This window comes from Rhincodon typus, chromosome 27, assembly GCF_021869965.1.
Source record: "Rhincodon typus isolate 14 chromosome 27, sRhiTyp1.1, whole genome shotgun sequence".
NCBI classification, from domain to species: Eukaryota; Metazoa; Chordata; class Chondrichthyes; order Orectolobiformes; family Rhincodontidae; genus Rhincodon; species Rhincodon typus.
The window spans coordinates 16659388-16668810 of record NC_063358.1 but is presented as its reverse complement, the minus strand read 5'-3'; positions in this window follow the sequence as shown (position 1 = coordinate 16668810).

The window sequence follows — 9423 nt, the reverse complement described above, 5'->3', positions numbered from 1 at the left end:
GTTAGTCCCTTAATGTGCTATGGTGCCGTAATCATCAATCCCCTTGCCTAAAAAATTCGATCTTAGGACATTCTCAAATTGATTCCTGTACTAAAATTGTTCCAGAGAAAGAAGTTAAGTTCCATTATTGCCAGTACCATTTGATAAACCTCTTCCAGACAACAGCCATGAATGGCCTAGCTCTAATTTGAAAGTTACATCCTAATGATGAAATGAAACAACTGGGTTTGAGTCAATAGTGAGGAGACTGATTTAATTAGAATCAATGTTCTCCCCTAGCAGAGGAATTAGCTTTCCTTTATTTAGGGGTGGGCAAGAAATGCTGGCCAACCAGTGATGTTCACATCCCACAAATGAGTCAAAAAAAAAAACCCCATCAATTCCTTCAAATTATTTAAATACTTCTGTTAGATAATTTCAAATCTATTCAACCCTTTGAATCCTGATATCATTGTCATCTCTCTGCTTGTGGTGTGTAGATCCAAACATTTCTGGTGTGATGCCATCTTAAGTACTTTTCCACTGTTTATTCTCTTTTAATGAAAGAGCTGCTTACACCGTATCTTTTTAAGAAAGGCTAAAACCTTCAATAAAATGACAAATAAATTTCATGTTGAGATCCTAATTTAATACTAAACATCACAATTTTCAAATTGCTGACTTTAGCCCTCATCTTTCTTTTGAATTTCACTCACTGCTGAAAAGAGAGACGTGTGAACAAAAAAAAAAAAAAAAAAAAAATTTTCATCTTGTAATCATTAGGACAAATGCAAGAATGCTAAAATGTCCTACAACCATAAGAATTTGAACTACAGGAAAAAGGGGTTTAAGATTACTTGACAAGTATTCTATGATTAGCAGTGTTGCCATGGAAAAAGTAACAGAAGAATAGACTTCATGCTCTGACCTAATTCAAAAGCTTGAACGTATTCTTTTGTTTTCAGAGAATGATTTACTCTAAGAATACATATAAAACCAAAAGCATAAATAGGTCATGTTAAGACCATTACTGATTATTTAAAATAGTTTCTTACAGTAGAAGATAGCACACAAAGGGTGTTCACTAAGTGCGGCCATGTCATGGAATCACATTTAAAAATGGTCCACAAAAGATTGTTAGATGTTTGCTTGCTAAGGGCATGTGGCCCTGACCTCAGTTTCTAATTAGAAATCCTTTCCATCACTAAGACTGCTGACTTCCACCTCCATAAATTCATCCATCAAACCAGTTCCGCTTCAGTTAATCTGCTTTCCAAATTTTCAATTGTGACTTAGTTAGTTCCAGACTTGATTATTCCTTAACCCACCTGGCCAGTCATCCACCGACACCATCTGTGAACTGGGCCTCACCCAAAAGTGTCAATTCCCAAATCCCAATTTGCAAAAAAAGTCTTATCCGTGTACTGGCTGACATAAATTGGCTCCTGTTCCAGCAATGCCATGTTTCATCACTCCCTAATCGCTGCAAAATTATCAGCCCCACATGAAGATCTCTTCATTCGATTAGTTCTGGCCTCTCGCACATTCCCAGTTTGCATCTCCTCACCACCGGCTATACTGAAATTCCCTTCCTAAATCACTTCTCTAATTCACCTTCCCCTTTAAATTCATTCATTTGACTGAGCTTTTGGTAACCCAAGTGGCTAGATGTCAAATACTGTTTGATGGTGCTGTTTGGAGATTGTTCTATGCTGAAGGTTCAGTTTCAAGAACACTTTAGAAAGTATCTGTTTTATGCAAAACAGAATTGAAGGAGGTTTAAAAAAAAACAGACTTAAAAAATCTTGGCTGAGTCTTAAGGGATTCAAAAAAAAAGCCAAGCCTTATCTTCAGGCTGCCATGAAAAAACTTAATTTGCTTCAGGCCAGATCAAAAATCCAAGCTAGAATATCACATCTCAACTGATGGATGAAATGTCCCCTGGATCATACCAAGACTTCAGCAACGCGTGAATTGTCAAAAATAGCCCAAAAACCCAGGCAGCATTGCAGAAGTTTATTTTTTTTAGTTCTAGCCTGTGAACTGTACAAGGTCACTACTGCCTTGAGTGGATAACTGCTTATGAACAGTAACATTATCTGGAATCTGCCCTCGCTACCTCCACCCACTCTCCCCATCCAATGCCTTCCCTTGCCCCTGCCACTTTCACTGCAGCATCTCTTAGAGATGAAGAAGCCTAGTGTAACAGTCAGAGCAACTCACCTTTCAAGGCTCTGTGGTGCAAAATCCATGTGAGCAGACTCAACACCCTTATCTTACATAAAATGCCTCTTATATCATAGTGGGTTTGTGGTGCAGCAATTTCATCTGGCAGTCTGACAGTGTAGGCAAGTTGGGCAAGGCCATGGTCTCAAGGATTGATTTAGGCTCGAAAGTTTGAGACCGGTCAGAAAGTCAGCGTATTTAAAAACTGAGTGGCAGTTATATTGCACTAAGATCTGTGAGAACACACTTGCCTTTGATACATGACCATGAGGTTTGCACAACTGAATTACTGTTGGAAAATAAAAAACAAAAAATTCACTAATGACATTTGCAGTTCTCTCAAGGTCACTAACAGGACATTAGGAAGCTCAATGGAACAGAAGGATCTTGGGGTGCTTGTCCACAGATCCCTGAAAGTGGCAGGGCAGGTTAATGGTTAGTTAAGACTACATATAGGACACTTGCTTTTATCAGTCAAGGCATAAATTATAACCTCCCCCACTCTTGTTTTGGAGCTGTACAGAACTTTGGCTAGGCCACTTCTGGAGTACTGAGAGCAGTCTGGCCACATTATAAGAAGGGTGTGATTGCACTGGAAGGGGTGCAGAGAAGCTTCAGTAGAATGTTGCCTGGATGGAACATTTCTGCTATGAGAGGCTGGATAAGCACGGGTGTACAGAGATGAGCAAGGCCCAGATGGATGGATAAAAAGCTGCAGTTCCCCTTAGTTGAAGGGTTAAAAGGAAAGATGGCATATTTCTAAAGTGAAAGGCAGGAGGTTTAGAGGGAATTTTCAGAATAACTTCAATCGCCCAGAGAACAGTGGGTGTCTGGAATGCACTATCTTGGAGGGCGATTGAGGTATGAAACATCACAACCTTTTAAGAATTACTTGATGTGCCATAACATTCAAGGCTATGGATCTAGTGCAGGCAAATGGGAGGAGTGTAGGTAATAGTCTATTTTTTGGTGGTACAGACTTGATTGGCCAAAGGGCCCCTTCTGTACTGAATGATTCTATGGTTAAAAGCAGCTTGAGTTATGAGATAAATTGTGGATGTATTAGTAAAAAGGCATGGATCAGGAACAATGATGAATTGGACAATCTGCAAGTTTGTTCTTCCTTGCCTTAACTAAGGGTCACTTTTCCCCAGCCTCTGAAGACAATATACAGGTGATTGGGAGGAGGGGGTGGAAGGACCGGAAAAATACCAGGGTTGGGCAGCTGTGTAGACTGCAGGCCATCAATCCTATCCCTGGCAACAATGAATAACTAAAGGACGAGGGCAGGAGAGGAATCTTGCTCTCCTTCCATTAGAACAATTGAAAGAATATGAAGAGCTCATTTTGAGCTTGGAGGTGCTGAATGGCACATTGCTACACTTGTCATCAAAACCTGCCAATAGTCCTCAACAAATCAGTGACTTTGAACTTCTTCACTTCTGGCTCCTTCCAAAGATCAATATCAGTCCTAAATGACATTTCAAAGCCTGTTCTATATCGCTGCCTCTCATGGAACATTGTATACACCTGGCACAGAGGGTATCAATCCATTCACAACAACTGACATCCTCAAAGGCATAATAGACAGAAGTGGGTAAATTCTCCATCACTGGATTTCCTCAAATGCAGAGCAAAAATTATATGCATGTGACCATCAAGACTTCCATTGACCAGCAAGTAAGATCCACCAACAGAAAGAATTTCATCTCTTCATTGTCTGGTGCATTAGCAACAAGAGTTTCCTCCTTGCTTTCTGGCATCTGCCATGTGTCCTTCATTCTCCATCAGTTCAGGCTACCACAGATCTTCAGTCCAATACATAATGTATGTGGATGGATCCTAGGGAAAAGGGAAATCTCTTAAAAGGGTGGCCATTGATGCCCCTACAAGGGCAACACAAACAGATTAAACAATCAATGCCATCTGGTCAATAGGACAACCATTCAGCAAGCCATTGGGCTTCTAAAGATTCAATTCCAAGTCTAGAATAGTTGGGTGGTATCTTTTAAATGTCCTCCTTCAAGGGTCTTGGTCATGGTAGTGGCCTGTTGGACTCCCTGTAACTTGAAATTCCAGAGCCTTGACAACAGTGAAAGACACACTGGAAGAGGACATAGACTTGGCTGGATGTGAAAGGGGAGGAAAAACAGGAGGCTGAAGGAGGTGACTCTGAACAGAGAGGTGCCCTTGTGCATATCGAGATGGACTTTTCCCTGCTACCTTCCAGGAAGAGAAACTCTCTCCTGTCTCTCACATCCTTCAAGATTCGATCCAGGTCAGCATCAAATCAAGAGGACTGGTGTACACAAGTGACAGGAATCCAGCCCCTATGATATCTCCTTCTCTGCTGCAGTGGGAGGATTTGGCACAAACTGCAGAACTTTTCTTCAGGACAACCAACAGCTTCAGGTCATTGCTGCCAAGAGATGTCTAATTGGATCCCACACTTCAGTTGATCGAGCCCCGTTCCTACCCACAAAGGCTCCAAGTGGACAGAAAATCTGTCTCCATGTCAAATAAGGGCTCATTCCTGGTTTTGTTTTGCCTTAGATGAGGAGGTTAGAAAAGTGTGTCAAAATATTTAAAAACTGGAGTTATTTTTCAGTAATTACAGCATACTGATATCATAAAAACAACTGTGTTAACTTAGCTACTGAACGGTTATTACATCCAGTATGCCTATAGCAGGCAGTGTGTGGGATAAACAAAACAGGGACATCTATCCATGAGACAATGTTGGCAATGAGATACAGCAGCCTGTTTCCCAGCTCCTTTATTCTTTCTGAAATGTGACTGATGCTATTCTGTACAAATTACTAAAGATTGAATGTGAAATACGGCAGTACAATTGCAGCTGTAACATGCCACAACACAAGCACACTAATCCATGGCTACAACCATTGGTCTTCGTATTTTTTGCATGTTGTGACAATGCAGACTAGGCCAGGTGCTTCAAAAAGCAGAAAAAAGTAGCAACAGAACAAAAAAAAAGGCAGTGCCAAACAGGGAAAGATTCAGAGTGAGACCCAGAAAACTAATTTGAAAGATAAAAGGAGACTAGAGAGAGAAGATGGGATGGGAGACATCAATACAAAGCAATGGACGGACACTTGGAGACAAGAATAGAAATAAAAAAAGTGAGTGCTTGAATGACAACAGGGCAATCAATATTTCCAAAAATAAAAGGCAGCGTTAGATCCAAACACGAGCCTGACAAGGCCCTTAATATACTTGATGGAAGGTCTTGTGGCACAACGGAAGTGTCCTTACCCATGGGTTCAAATCCCACTTCAGGATTTGATGACCATGGAATGTATGCTTGATGTGACCAACAAGGTTGATTGTCAATCTGTAAATCCTTCAGTATGTCTATGACAGATAGTAAGATTAGGAGAGTTTCCTGGCTTGTCAGAACCACGTGGTGACCCCAGTGAAACAGCCACCCCAATTAAGATTCTCCATGCAGAGAGAGAGTGCACACACATGACCAAGGGCACAAAAATGAGTTAGTTGGTAAGCAAAGAAGCAATGAGAAACAATAGGGTAAATTCTGTTGGAATTTGGCATAAAACATCTGCCCACTATTAGACAAAATGCTGTATGTTTAGGATTTTAAAATTAAGCTAGGAACGTAGCAATGGAATCAGCCCACCTGGAAAGTGAGTGAACACAACTAACGCCAGAATATCTCTGTAGCCAAACACGTTGATAGATTCTGAAACTAACAGTGCAATGTATTGGAAAGAAACTTAAATTAGATTGGCTAAATTCAATGGTAATCCAAGTATAGAAAGAGAAAAGTAGAGAAGAGGGATGAAAAAAAGGAAAGTGAGGCAGTAAAGAATTGGAAAGACAGACAGTGAAATATTCATTTGAAACTTGATATTGAGAATATTTAAGAATTAAAACATGACAATGAGAGCCATACCTTTAATAATTAGCTTTCTCTGTCAGTGGCTATAATCAACACTTGTTCTAAGAAGAGTACATGAAGTGGAATCAACAAAGCTCAACTTTTTGCTGTACATTTAATTCCAATATGCCACTCAAATACAGCAATAGCACACCATCCAATGCATTTCACTGATAAGACAACATACTTTTTTTAAATGCAGAGCTAATGGCAAGATAGTAGAACATGGACAGCAACTTCAGACGTTTGAGCTTAATCATGAATCAATCTTGTGTCTGAAGTTACTGTACCATTTATTTATAAATAATCATGAGTACAATTAACCTTACTGCTATTTTGACTGAAAAATCTGGGCTTCTCCATACTGGAAAAAAAAAAATCACTGAGTAGTGACTGATACTACTGAACCTGGGTTAGGTATCCTGGAATAAGCTTGAAATTCTAACATCAATAACTCAAAATGAAGTTGCAAAAACATTCCAATGCCACTTCCTAAGAACCCATGATTTTTAGGCATAAATGGGAAATGCAGCAGAAACCCATTAAATATAGAATTTTTTGGAACTAATTGTCAGATTACCCTTGTACTACCCAAATGGTAGGACTTCAGTTTCAACATGGTAAACACCCACATGATTAGGTTATTGTCTCTCACATTTTTCACTATCAGCAATACTACTGACAAATTTGGATCTGTTGTTGCAATTTCCAGTTCAAGTAGGTATTCCATGTCTTAAATGATTTGTACTTAGCCATCCTACTGTTCTTCAAGAATCAGAGGATTACAGAATACCATTCAGCCTATCCTTCTGGGTACTAGCTCTTCAAAGAACTATCCAATTAGTCTCACTTTCTTACTTGTTCCCCTAGCCCTGTAAATTTTTCCCCTTGAAACTTCTTTTTGAAATTTAATGTAGACTATGCTTCCACTCACCTGTGGTTCTTTTGCTGGTCACTTTTAATCCATGTTCTAAAAGGTACTTATAGTACAGTAATAACATCCCTACCTCTGAACCAGGAACCACAGGTTCAAGGCCCACCTGCTCCAGAACTGTGTAATAACAGTTCCATTAAAAAAAAATCCATGTCCTTTTTTCTTAACCCTCCTGTCAGAGGTGAAATTAGTGACAACTCAATTTAGCTTGAAGGTGTAGACATAATGTGTGCTCTTTAAAAGAGTATTAATTGAAGTGCAGCATTCCCTCTTTGCCAATGTTGTCAATTTTAAGAAGATCAGGAGTTTCTGATTAGCATTATTGAAAAAGCAAGATGACCTGTGAGCAGCCAGGGCTCCTCAATTAACCCCTAATGATAATCAAATTTAGGAAGCATGATTGCTGTTTGCAGGATCTAGTGACATGCAAATTGACAATGTGATAATGATCAGAAACTTTGATATTTTAACAATTTTGCTTGAGGGTTAAATATTAGACCATGAGACTGGAGAGGACCCCACTATAAGATTACTAGCTCCCACCTGAGCTGGGGGTGTAGTTTAATGTCGGCTCTGAAAGATGATACCTTCAAAAGCATAGTGCTTCCTAATAACTGAGTTGGGAATATTAGCCAAGATCATGCGTTCATGTCTATTTTAAATAGGGTTTAAAAAAAAAGTAAAGTGAGTCTTTCCCAGTATGGTGCCACAATGGTCAGATACAATGAAAGAAGGATTTGTTGCCTCATTCTGAGTCAGTGAATTTAGCAGGAACCCGGTACTAATAATAACTTGAATACATCTTCTAAGGCATTGTCTGCCCCCTTTACTTTAACAGTGTAATGCCTGTATAGACTACATGTTTCTCACTCGACAATTACAAAATAATTAGATGACAGTTCTCTTTCTCTCTCTCTCTTTCTTTCTCTCTCACTCTCTCTCAATCAATAAACCATGGTCAATACTTCCAACTTTTCACAGGGTGAGATTATTGTTTCTTGGGCCTGTTCAGTCAGAAGGCTATTACAAATCCTGGCCTGCAAGGAATTCTTTGTCAACATTGTGAAGCAGGGATGCAGATTGTACATCCAAGTAACTAATGCTCCTTGTCCCAACTACCTATCTCCCAAAGAGTAAGCATAGGAGAATAATTTTCTCTGTGGTTTTAGTTGGCACAATTATTGTTCAAGAAGGATTTCCCCAATTTGCTGTTTTTAACTGAAATCAAAAATTATGTTCTTTTAAACTGAACAAACTTTCATAATAGATATGACTCCCCTGGAATAACACAAGGACCTGTGTTGTCCGTGTATTGTTTACTTGGGGCATGCAATATATGACAGTCTGCATCCTCCTGAAATACTACCTTATTGTTTTTTTCTTCTGTCCTCTCTTGATCCTTCCCTCTCTCCATTATAATGCCAAGCACATGTTTGTTATTTGGCAATAACATGCATATTCCTGAGAAGCTTTCACTGCATTTTGAGAGATCAAGATTTCCTGACAGTTTCACATACTTCAAAAAACAAGATTAGGTGTAAGATTCTAAGCATGAATGCCTAAAATACAATATTCCAAAAAGTTGTTGTCAGTTATAATAGTTACATGTGGACATACAAATTAGGAGCAGGGTTAGGTCTTTTTGCACCTTGAGCCTGCTCCATCATATCTGAAAATCATGGCTGATCTGATTATGGCCTCAACTCCACTTGCCTGCCTATCCCGATAACTTTTGACTCCCTTGTTAGTCAAGAATCTTATGCTGTAGAAGTATTAAATGACCTCTCCTCTACCAGTCTCTGTGGAAGGGTGTTTCATACACTGAAGAAACCCAAGATAAAGTATTTCTCCTAATTGCCATCTTAAGTGGAACACCTATTTTTAAACAGCATCCCCTACTTCTGGCCTGTCTCAGAAGGGGAAACATTCCTTCAGCATCTATTCTGTCACATTCCCACAGGATCTAACATGTACCAATCAATAACTTCTCATTTTTCTGAACTCCAAACGGGTACTGACACAACCTTCTCTCATTAGGATAACTCCCTTATCCCAAGAATCAGTCAAGTGAACCTTTTCTGAACTTCTCCTGCAATTATGTCCTTTCTTATCTTAGGAGACCAAAACTTTACACAGTACTCTCACCAATACCTTATAAAACTATAGGAAAATATCCCTACTTTTATTTTCCATTCCCAATGAAATAAATGACAACATTCTATTTGTCTTCCTACTTGCTTGCTGTACCTGCATACTGACGATACGATTCAAGTAGCAAGATTCTATAGCAGAGCTCTTCAATCTTTCTCCATTTAAATAGCATGCTGCTTTTTATAATTCCTGCTAAAATTGACAAATTTCATACTTT